The sequence below is a fragment of the Muntiacus reevesi genome, chromosome 3 (genome assembly GCF_963930625.1).
Source record: "Muntiacus reevesi chromosome 3, mMunRee1.1, whole genome shotgun sequence".
Classification (NCBI taxonomy): domain Eukaryota; kingdom Metazoa; phylum Chordata; class Mammalia; order Artiodactyla; family Cervidae; genus Muntiacus; species Muntiacus reevesi.
The window spans coordinates 161067876-161080175 of NC_089251.1; the positions used below are offsets into that span (position 1 = coordinate 161067876).

General features: G+C 50.3%; 1 long non-coding RNA gene across 2 annotated transcripts in view; it reads left to right on the plus strand.

The window, feature by feature from the left end:
• Positions 1 to 11538, plus strand: part of LOC136165085 (uncharacterized) — a 44550-nt gene extending 33012 nt beyond the window's left edge. For both annotated transcript variants that reach the window (XR_010662452.1, XR_010662453.1), the window contains one exon: positions 10938 to 11538. This is a non-coding gene — a long non-coding RNA (uncharacterized lncRNA). The remainder of the gene's footprint in view (positions 1 to 10937) is intronic.
• Positions 11539 to 12300: the final 762 nt, after the last annotated feature.

Sequence of the window (12300 nt, forward strand, 5' to 3'; positions counted from 1 at the left end):
CACGCTAGGCTTCCCTGTCCTTCATCATCTCCTGGAGTTTGCTCAAACTCATGTCTGTTGAGTCGTGATGCCTTCCAATCATCTCACTCTCTGTCTCGCTCTTCTCCTCCTGCCCTCAGTTTTTCCCAGCATCAGGGTCTTTTCTGACCCTCCTTGGGCACCATTTATCTAAAGAAGAAACTCCTCCTTATTTTATGCTGAAACACACATAGGTCAAGATCTATCTACCAATAAAACATGTTAACTAGTCCCAGTGACCTAGGAGAGATGTGGACCTCACTGGAAAGGAAAAAGTGACAGTCACTCAGTCGTGTCCAACTCTTTGTGATCCCAGGGACTAACTGTACAGTCCATGGGATTCTCCAGGCCAGAATACTGGAGTGTGTAGCCTTTCCCTTCTCCAGGGGCTCTTCCCAACCCAGGGATTGAACCCAGATCTCCTGCATTGCAGGCAGATTCTTTACCAGCTGAACCACCAGGGAAGCCCATGGGCAACTCCCAAATGTTGGAAACAGCAGAGGACCAAAGACGAGTAAGTTAAGCAACCCAAGACAACTCTACCACATGGGATGTTTCTCCACCTGGAAGTTGTGGGAAGGGGAGGGAACAGGGTGAGGAGTACAGGGTGGACAGGTCCGGGCTGCCAGGAGCACTTGGGAGCACCTTCTAGAATCAAAGAATTAATGCTTCTGAACTGTGGTGTTGGAGAAGACTCTTGAGAGTCCCTTGGACTGCAAGGAGATCCAACCAGTCCATCCTAAAGGAGATCAGTCCTGAATATTCATTGGAAGGACTGATGCTGAAGCTGAAGCTCCAGTACTTTGGCCACTTGATGGGAAGAGCTAATTCATTGGAAAGGACGCTGATGCTGAGAAAGATTGAGGGCAGGAGGAGAAGGCAGGACAGAGGATGAGATGGTTGGATGGCATCACCGACTCAATGGATAAAAGTTTGAGTAAACTCTAGGAGATGGTGAAGGACAGGAAGCCTGGCATGCTGTAGTCCATGGGGTCACAAATAGTCGGACACTACTGAGTGACTAAATAAAAACAGTGTGGAATCTTCCCAGACCAGGGATTGAACCCATGTCCCCTAGATTGGCAGGAGAATTTTGATCCACTTTGTCACCAGGGATTCCCTGTTCAATTATTCTTAGTGTTTGTTAATTTTCTTTTAATTACAGTTTCTCTTGCTGCCTAGGGCCTAGGGCCTAGTTTATTTCTAGGGGAGGATTTTATGCCTGTGGGTTGGGCTTTTCAGGGGGGAAAGGCTTCTCAATGCGGGTTTGAGCCCAAAGAATAAGATATTCCGAAAGATGGCTAGGCCAGTCAGACCACAGGTCTCGTTTGTTCCATCTTAACACTGAAGCCAGAGGCACGGCACTTCCTTCAAGGGGGCTGGGGGAGACGAGGAAGGTGGTGCTGGGGCTGGCTGCGAGGGTCCGCGATGAGCGGGACCCACAGCTGTTCCAGGCGGGAGGTGGGTGATTTGCCATCTGTGGTGGTCCAGAGGTAAGCTAGTAGATTATAAGAAGCAGGTGGACTGGGGAAGCCAGGAAAGGTGTAGTCAATATTTCCAATTAGTTAAGCTTCAGGTTTTTTTTGAGCAACCTTGAGTGAGAAGCGGGTATCTGACAGTTCCTGGGGGAGCTCAGAGAACTGACATTTGTGCATGGTCAGTCTCTCAGTCGTGTCTGACTCTTGGTGACCTCACAGACTGTAGCTTACCAGGGTCTTCTGTCCATGGGACTCTCCAGGCAAGAATAGTGGAGCGGGTGGCCATTTCCTCCTCCAGGGGATCTTCCAGATCCAGGGATCAAACCCATGACTCTTGTGTCTCCTACATTGGCAGGTAGGTTCTTTACCCCTGAGCCACCTGGGAAGGCCAGAGAACTAACACAACAGCCCAACAACCCACTCCAGTTGCCCACATGGAGTCCAGCATGGGTGGTATCATTGAACTGCAGTTTTCTGTTATTTGTAATTGCTGTTCCTGCTCCAATGACATCCAGGCTTGCTCCACGGTCAAGTTTCAGGTTCCCCAAGGAGAATCTGGCCCCAGCGAAGTGTGAGAGCAACCAGCCGTGATGTAAGCATGAGCTGGGTTCTGGGACAGGTGGGCAGCCGGTGGCCAAAGTGTGCAGGGTCGCTGTGGGTTGGGTGGGGCCTGGGAGCAGGAGCAAAGACGCCTTGGGGGTGTCTACTATGGAGCAGCAGATCACAAATCGCTTTGTCTCAGGACCTCTTCACACTCAAAATAATTGTTGAAAATCCGAGAGAGACACAGGTGGGTTATGATATCTATCAACATTGACCTTGTTAGAAATTAGACCCTGGAAGTTTTCCAGACGCAAGGACACAAGCACCTGGACCATTAGAGTGAAGATGCTGCCACACCTCAGGCAGCCTCTGGAAGCCTCAACTGTCTGCTCCTGAGAGTAAAAAGGAAGAAGGTCAGTGACATGCTAATTGTTGTTGTTCACTCATCAAGTCATGTCTGACTCTTTGCGACCCCACAGACTGCAGCACGCCAGGCCTCCCTGTCCATCACCATCTCCTGAAATTTGCTCAAACTCATGTCCATTGAGTCAGTGATGCTATCCAACCATCTCATCCTCTGTTGTCACCTTCTCCTGCCTTCAATCTTTCCCAGCATCAGGATCTTTTCCAGTGAGTTGTCTCTTGGCATCAAGTGGCCAAAGAATTGGAGCTTCAGCTTCAGAATCAGTCCTTCCAACGCATATTCAGCATTGATTTCCTTTAGGATTGACTGATTTGATCTTCTTGCAGTCCGCAGGACTCTTAAGAATCTTCTCCAGTACCACAGTTCAAAAGCATAAATTCATTGGCACTCAGCCTTCTTCATGGTCCAACACTCACATCTGTACATGACCACTGGAAAAACCATAGCTTTGATTATATGAACCTTAGTCAGCAAAGTGATGTCTTTCCCCTTCATAGATCACAGCCTTGTCATGGCAAAGGGGCTTGCATAACTCATTGAAGCCACAGGCCATGTCATGCAGGGTCACCCAAGATGGACAGGTCACAGTGGAGAGTTCTGAAAAATGGTGGTCCGCTGAAGAAGTGAATGGCAAACCCCTCCAGTATTCTTGCCGAGAGAGCCCTATGAACATGAACAGTATGAAAAGACATCCCAGTGTTCTTATGAAATTAGCCCTGACCTCAGGGATGTTTCGAAAGGGCCTGGAGTCTTCTCAGCCAGGTCTACGCTGGGGGAGCAGCTCGTCTAGTGATTCAGAACATGGGCCCAGAGCTGGGCGGCTTGAGTTTGGATCTTGCTCTGCCAAGGCTGATTCGGCAAGTTCCTCACCCCTTGGGGCTCCATGTCCTGTTCTGAAGATGGGAAGCGCAGCACCTTGCCCCAGCCCAGCACACGGGGTTAAACTTTGCAGCTCTGATGGGCCAGCCAGCCCCAGTCTGGGGACTGGCCTCGGGAAGTCTGCTCCGTGAGCAGTTCTGGCCCTGGACTCCCCCCACTCCACCAACCCCTGGGAGGGGGCTGCCCCTCCCGCCCCCGCCGGCTGGGTGTGTCCTGGGGCCTCAGTGGTCCTTATTCTCAGGAGCCGGTGAGATCAACAGCCCATGGAGCTGAGATGAAGTCGGTATCCCAGCAAAGACAATTCTTAGGAAGTATCTTTCTCACGGTTCCCGAGTCTTGTGTTGCTCAGACACATCCTTCTCCGTGTCAATCAATAAAATATGCTGCTGCTACTGCAGCTAAGTTGCTTCAGTCGTGTCCAACTCTGTGCAACCGCATAGATGGCAGTCCACCAGGCTCCGCCGTCCCTGGGATTCTCCAGGCAAGAACACTATATGCAATTGGACCAATTTTTGACTATACTATATGTAATGAATACAGGCTTTCAAGGCTGAAAGTGATAGAAGTTCTGCCAGATGCCTCCTGCCTCCAGAGTGCTTCTCAGACCCTCAGCTCAATCTGAGCCGAGCCTTGGGGACCGTGTCTGCCCCGGGCTGTACCTATATCACCTGCATCCCCCCCAGACCTGCTTCTCCCCGAGACCTGCCTGCCCCGGCTGGCACCTCCAGCTTCCTTCCGGCGAGAATCTGGAGCCCAGATCATCCAGCAGGGTGAGTCTGGGAGGGCGATACAGGCCAGGCCAGGGGACGGATCCAGGGGAAGAAGGGGGCTGGGAGGCGGTGCTGGGGGAACACACACGTGCAAGCGGCAGGAAGGCCCCCTGCTCGGGCGCCTGGACGGACCTTGGACACTGCCTGGCGCTGTGACCATGTCATCCTTACTTTTAGAATAACTGCTGTGACCTGAGAAGAAAAGGGAAGAACGCGTTTCCCTACTGCTTGCGAGTCTGGGGCAATCCGTCCCTTACTGGCTGCAAACCACACGGGATCTGCCGCCTGAGGGTCCAGCGACACCCCCAGCCCTGCTTCGGCTCCCTCCCAACCCCGCCACATGCCTGCTCCCACCCATGACCTCTGGTTCCCTCCCTTCAACAGGGAAACTTTCAGTTTGGGGCCATTCTTCCTCCTCATCAATGTTTATTGAGCAGAAGCAGCGACTTCAACCCTGAGATGCCCATGGAGCACCCCCGGTTTCACTTCCCTGCCCTGCCTCCCCAGCCCGTTCTTTGTCAGCAGGGTTACATTTCCAGTTTTCCCCACGGAGCCCTGGGTGCCCTGCTTATGGTTATAAGAGGGTAGAGTTGACAGAGGTGCAGAGACCATCTCTTTCCACCGAGTTTACAGATGAGGAGACAGGTTGGAGCAGTTAAGAATTTACTCGAGAGCATGCAGATAACAAGGAAGGCATTTCCGAGCCAGTGACCACCTGCCTGGACGTGGGGACAAAGGTCCCAAGTTCCAAGACTCTCCTCTCTCTCCCCACATGCCTTTGGTCCAGCTGTGGCCTGCCGGGCAGGTAGAAAGCACCCATCTCTGGTTTGTGAAATGCTCCGTGACCCCAGAGAGAAAGCTGTGTTGTGTCCAGTCGTGTCTGACTCTTGGCGACCCCTATGGACTGTGGCCCGCCAGGCTCCTCTGTCCATGGGATTCTCCAGGCAAGAATACTGGAGTGGGTTGCCATTCCCTTCTCCACCAGAGAGAAAAAGCCTTACCTAAATGAACAAGGAAGGAAATGCATTTGGAAAAAACATGCACGGTATTTATACTCTTGTAACACAAGCTGGCTTCCCCTTCTCGTTCTCCTAAGTATTGTTCCCGTTAACACTGGCCAAAGGGTTCTCTGTGGCCTAAGACGTCAGCTGATAAGGGATCCCGAAGATTTGTATAATAATAAGGGACTCTTGAAGGCCCAAGAGTTCTCAAGACTCAAAGGAATGAAGTTATGAAAGTGGAAAATTAAATCCACTGCTGCTAGATTCCACGGGGCCTTCCCCCAGCCTGTAACCATGCTGCCTGGTGAGTAGGGTCAGCAGGTCTTGGCCAAACCACCAGATTGCCTATTGTGGGGCAGCCGGCAGGAACGCGCACCCAGCAGCCAAGAGGCAGGGAACGGGAGCGCTGGAGCCCACAAGCGCTCTCACCCACGTTCCTCCTGTCACCTGCGACCAGAGAGGGCAAGTGGTTTCCTTTAGGTCACACAGCTCATGAGTGGCAGCGCAGTTTGCAGGAGCTCCTGGGGGCTCAGCCCAGTGTTCTTTCCGCTAATGGACTCTGCTCCTCTGACCCTCCTGCTGCTGGCAGACAGCTCCAGACGAGCTGTGACCTTGGGTCTCAACGTCGTCAGCTCACGAGTCAGTCCTGAGGGGAGGTAGGCTTCATCAGCCCTGTTTTGGGGCAGCCCCCCTGTGAGGGAAGGACCCAAGCCCCCACGTCTGCTCAGGTCACCCCCTGGTTCAAAAATTCTCCAGGGCCAGCCCTGTCCTCTCAAGCTTCTCATCCTGGATTCTGCATCGGCGCTGGGCATCCCGAAGCACTGATTTTAGACTTGCAAGGGGAAAAAATGATGTCATTCACTTTTATGTTCATTGTGAAAAGAAGCCGAGCTTCCTTGACTTTGCAGGATAATACAAGAATTCTGGCTCTTTCAGGATGTTGCTTCCAATGTGGTGGACTGAGTTAACTTCCCTCTGATTCTGGGGCTCTTTTAGGAGAAGTTTGAGGCACACAGAGGCAGGAGTCACCTTAGCCCATGCTGCTGGTGAGATCCTTCCTGATTGGACCCCTGCCTGCACATGTGACTGGCCTCCCGGGACCCTGCGTTGCGGTTGCACCGAGTCACCTGGTCCTCCTCAGACACCCTGTGTCTCTTGTCCCCCAGGTGCTTGCTCACATGGGGCCCTGAGCTCAGGGCATCTCAAGCTGGGCACTCTTTTTTAAATAAATAATTAATTAATTTTTGGCTGCAATGGCATCACCAACTCAAGGACATGAGTTTGAGCAAGCTCCAGGGGTTGGTGATGGACAGGGAGGCCTGGCGTGCTGCAGTCCATGGGGTCGCAAAGAGTCAGACACGACTGAATGACTGAACTGAACTGAACTGCCCTGGGCCTTCATTTCCGCATCCAGGCTTTCTCTAGTTGCAGCAAGCAGGAGCTGCTCTCTAGCTATGGTGCCCCGGCTACTCCTTGCAGTGGCTTCTCCTGTTGCAGACCACAGGCTCTAGGCGCATAGGCTTTAGTGGCTGGGCACACAGGTTCTAGGGCGTGGGCTCAGAGTTGTGGCTCACAGGCTTAGTTGCTTTGTGGCAGATGGAATCTGCCCAGGCCAGGGATGGAACCTGTGTCAGCCTTGGCAGATGGATTCTTTACCGCTGCACCTCGAGGGGGGGTCCAGGTGGGGCACACTGGATGTTTGGGCCTGGATGACTCTTTGTTGCAGCATGATTCTCTGCATTGCAGCAGCATCCAAAGTTGGCCTCCACCTGCCAGAGGAGCAGGACCAGACATCCTTCTTCTGCTGATTTCTGAGCCTTAGCAATTGGCACCCCCATTGGGTGCTGATTCCCTGGCAGTATAATTTTGTTTATCTCTTCTTAACCTCCATGATGACTGTAAACCCCTAGAGGTCAAGGATTACGGCTCCAAATCTATATTTTTCAAGCCTCAACATAGTGCAATATCTGATCCACAGAAGGGACAGAAGTGCTGAGTGAATGAGCGATCTGCCAGTCTAAGCTAGTGCCAAGGATGGTGATGAGCCCTCCAAGAAGCAAGACAATTATTCTCTCACCTAAGATTACTGGGCAGCTCAGCCACTGACATCACCTCAGCACTGCCATGTCACTTGATGGCTGCTTGAAAAATAACTCTGCCAACAAACACAGATTTCATCACTTGGTCATAGTAATAGTAGTAACAATAGAGTAATGACAGTGGCTGGGTCATGAGTGTCTTTGCCAAGTTCTGCCAGATGTTTTCATCCTAATTGTTAATCCTCCTAGTATTTCTGTGAGCTTACGTCTTGTTATTCCCAAGTTACTGGTGGGAAAACTGAGGCTCTGAGAAATTAATTCACAAATTCAGCATCTGGGCGGCTCTAGGATTAGATCCAAAGCAGTTTGACTCCAGACCCTTATCATTGCCCTGTCCTTGGTTTTCCAAAGTTTTATTCTTTTATTCTTATTCTCAAGAAGTGGTTGTTTAAAATCTGAATGGCCTCAGGGTGACAGATGAGCAGGCTACCCACGCCCCGCTGCAATCTTTGTCACTTCCTATCACTGCGATGAACCTCCAATTCTATCAAAATATGGGAAAAATCATTTTGACGCTGCATTTGCATATCCAAGGACTGGAGGATGGTTCGTATAATCAAATTATGTGGAGTTGTAAAAAAGGGAGCATCGTTTAAATAGCTTACAAAATTACTTTGAAGACGTACATTAAAATCTAAGGAATCCATCGCCTCCGAGATCTTTACAAAAGTGAAATGCTAATTGATTATGAAAGCTTTGTCTCCATCACGGGCGCTATTCTCCATTTCTACTCCGTCACTATCTCAGCTCCAGCATCACTGTGACCTCGGCCCCTCTTCCGGCCCCATGCAGGCCATGAGAAACAGCAGATGGAATTAATGCATGGCTGGCTTCCCCTCCTCTCCCTATAGTTGATCAAAGGAGCAGTCTGGAAAACAAAAACAGCACCCTGGAAGTTGCTGAAATTCTGATTTCTTCCAGCAGTTTTATAGATTTTATAACTTATCTTTTATTGACTCTGCAAGGTCTCTGGTTCTCAGCATCTGTTTGTGGCATCTGCAGAGAAAGATACAGCCCATTTTTTATGCCACGGAACCAAATTTAAGAGACAGACAAACAAACAGGCCTTGATAGGAGGGGCCAGCAGCATGTTCCTCTTACAGTCCTGCTGTCCTCTTCCCCAGGGCCTTGCGCCCACAGGGCAGGGGGAGGAGAAGGTTCCTTCTCACCCGCCGGGTTTGTCAGCTTCAGCACAGAGGTGTTGGAGACCCAGTGATCAAGCTGAGAGTAGGTGTCCCCCACCCCCCGCCCGGCCCCCAGATCCTGAGGAGGACTGTTTATGACCACAAGTTTTGGGCAGGCTCCTTCGTAACCATAAAAAACTCCTCCGCATCATTTACAATTTCTCAGACTTAAAAGAACTGTGCCTGGTCACCCAGACGCATGATTGTATATCAGGGAACTTCATTATAATAATGACTATGGTGCTCCAGCTTCTTTAAAACCTCAACTGTTCGATTCAGCCTCTTTGGCTCCATAACTGTTTGTAAGGTTAATAGACTCCAAGGCATACCTGACTCCCACCCGAGAAGCAAAGAGATCTAATCTTACCCTCACATAAGAGGCCCTGCCATCTGGAGACGGTGTCTGTATCCCCGACACCACGGTGCAGAGGGGTCTGGGAGGTGGGGTCGCCCTGGGGAGGGTGGTCTGGGGAGTGCACGGGTGCTCTCCTTTCGCAGAGTCTTGACTGGACCCCCGTGGAAAATAGATTTAATTGCCGAGCCGTGGGACAGAGCCAGAGCTGAATGGGGGGTGGGGTGCTCAGCCGGGCTAGGAGGCGGTACCCGCCAAGGACAGTGGGGTCCCAGCAAGGAAGGTGGTGGATGGACAAGGCTTCCGGTTTGGTGTCAGTGGAGCCTGGAGGGGAGCGATGCCTGCGGAGTTCCCGGCCCCCTTTCTGGGGTCCCAGGATCTTCCACCAGGACCTTCAGAACGACCCCTCCTGTAGGACATGGGAGCCCGCTTTCCAGGCTGGTAAGGGCAGGGTAAGCCTTCCCAAGTCTCGGAGAGGGGGTCACCAGGGTGAGCCCCGGAGGGTCAGGAAATGCTTCTCGGAGTTGACGGTCTCAGGAAATGACGGCCATGATGAGAGGACCAGAGAGGAAGCTGCTGTGATGGAGGAAGGCCAGAGGCCGGCTCCAGGGCTGCAGGCGCGCCTGGGCCGCGGGGCCGGGAGAAGGTCCCCTCCTCAGGTCGTGCCCTCCGGGGTCCACACTCCATGGGGTGCAGTCCCTCCAGCGCAGGCGGTCGGCGGAACAGAGCGGCCTGCCACTGAGGTGGGGCCTGACTGACGGAAGCCTCCCCGTGGAAACCGGAAGTGGAATTCTAATCGCGAGCCTGCCCGCTGCAGCTCCCCTAGCGGGCCTCTCCTCTCGGCTCCTATAATGTTCCGGGCGCCTTGCAGTCTCACTGAAACAAGCAAGCGCACAGTGAGAGGCGGCCGAACTGGAGAAGGGCTTTCCCTCCTGCTCTGGATGGGAGGACCCGCCATGGCTAACGCAGAGGTGTCTGGACGGACCGTTCATCCGTGGGGCTTGCGCTCCTCTCTGCTTTAAATGACTGCCTTTAGCTGGACAGTCATGGCATCTACTTCACCCTTAGCTCTGCAAAAACACCCAAGGCAGATTGTGGAGATCAGTCTTCCCCCGGCCTCTGTTTCCTCTTAGTTGACCACCAGATGACCCTGGTGTGGAGAAGGAAGGTCAACTGTTAGCCGCTCAGTCATGTCTGACTGTTTGCGACTTCATGGACTATACTCCACCAGGCTCCTCTATCCATGGGATTCTCCAGGCAAGGATACTGGAGTAGGTAGCCATTCTCTTCTCCAGGTGATCTTCCCGACCCAGGGATCGAACCCAGGTCTCCTCCACTGCAGATTCTTTACTATCTGAACCACCAGGGAAGCGCGAAGGAAAATCAAACCCATATTAATGTGGCCATATTTGACACATAATTCAGTCCTTGGAAGAAAAGCTATGACAAACGTAGACAGGGTATTAAAAAGTAAAGACATTACTTTGCCGACAAAAGTCTGTATAGTCAAACTATGGTTTTTCCAGTAGTCATGTATGGATGTGAGAGTTGGACTATAAAGATAGTTGAGTGTCAAAGAACTGATGATTTTGAACTGTGGTGTTGGAGAAGACGCTTGAGAGTCCCTTGAACGGCAAGGAGATCAAACCAGTCCATCCTAAAGGAGATGAGTCTTGAATATTCATTGGAAAGACTGATGCTGAAGCTGAAAATCCAATACTTTGGCCATCTGATGGGAAGAACTGACTCATTGGAAAAGACCCTGATGCTGAGAAAGAATGAAGGTGGGAGGAGAAGGGGACGACAGAGGATGAGATGGTTGGATGGCATCACCGACTCCATGGACATGAGTTTGAGCAAGCTGTGGGAGGTGGTGATGGACAGGGAGGCCTAGCGTACTGCAGTCCATGGGGTCACAAGGAGTCGGACATGACTGAAGAACTGAACTGAATTCACACATCTGCCCAGTAAAAGCTGGTGCCAAGGAGCAAAGCCACGTCATGGACTTGTAATCATCCTTGTCCTTTAGACTTGAACCACTTCTGTTCCTCTCCAGGTAATACTTTACCTGATGGATGTAAGGGGCTCTGTCCATACTATGAGTTAGACCCTTCACATGAATTCCCACCCTACTCCACCCACCAGGCATGTGAACCCTCCAGTTAATTCTTCCTTCTTATCATTTCCAGGGAAACAGAAGCAGGGCCTGACCACAGAGAATGCCCAGGATCAGTTTATTGACTTCCAAGGACTATTAACCTTCTGGAGAAGGAAAAAAAAAAAAATACCTTTCTTGTATCTAGGACCTGCTGGGTGCTAATTTAATGTGGCAATGAGATAAAAGTCCACTCAGGCTGCTGTCAACCTCACTGGATCGGAATGCCGTCTACTTAGCATAGAAGTCAAACAATTCCCTGGCAATAGATTGCCTTCCACTTGTAGGTCTACTAAATAAATAGAAAAGTAATTAACAGTGGGTGATGGCAGATATATCAGAGGGGATTTCATTACAGCAGAAGAACAGAGGGAACCAGGAAGTCACTTTGTGTCCCAGCGTCCGATGGGGCTCTCATGCTCCGTCTCTGTGAGAAAAGAAATTTCAGAATTTCCTATCTTCAATTTAATCAACAGGGAAGAGAAAAATCTGAAGTGCCTGCAATTAGTCACCAAATAAATAATTCTCCTTATTGTTCCATTTAATTATTTTGGTCCTGGAACTTGTGGATGATTGTACCTTTTTTGTTGTATTTTTGCTTTTCTTCCTTCCTTTCTTTTTTTTGGGGGGAGGGGCTTGCCTATTAAATATCTGAATTTCAAAATGCTAACTGAATGTCTCATTATTTTTACTGTTTCCTCCCTTTGGAAAATAAGTGGCATTATGTCACTTAGAACAGCAGGAAGAAATGAAATTTCATAGGAAGGAAATTTATGCTCAGTTGGAAAAAGAAAAGATGTTGAAGGCATTTATTTTTGACCAGCTTTTAAAAAACATATTGGAAAGTTCTGAATTCAATTTTGCATGTCCAGAATGGTATAACCTAATTTTAGCATATTAATTAACAATAAAGTAGTGTTTTTGCCTCATACAAAGAAATAAAATAATTAACTTACTGAGGAAATGGGGTCATATGATTTTACTTTCTGAGGGTAATGAATGACATTGAACGACAGTAATGAGGTTTTGAAGAGCAACTCTGGTTACTGAGCCCTTTTGGAATTCTTTGTTAAATACCCGACAGCTGGCCAGTTTTCCCCGTCTCCAAACATTACCTGTCTCAACCCAGGCTAACCCACCTACACTTCAATGAGTCAAGCCTATGTTCCCCAGGAAGAATGCTGAGCAGCGGGGGGAGGTAAGTTTTTAGAATTCTCAAGGCTGACCTGAGTGTCTGAATGGTCCCTGAGTCAATAAACACTCAGGTGCTTTCTACTTGGGGGGGGGTGGGGAAATTCCAGCATTTAGGTTCCCATATTTGGACATTTGAAGTTGGAATATTTTGTCACATTTTCACATAGCTTCATTCCCCAGGGGAGGAAAAAACCTAGTCTTTC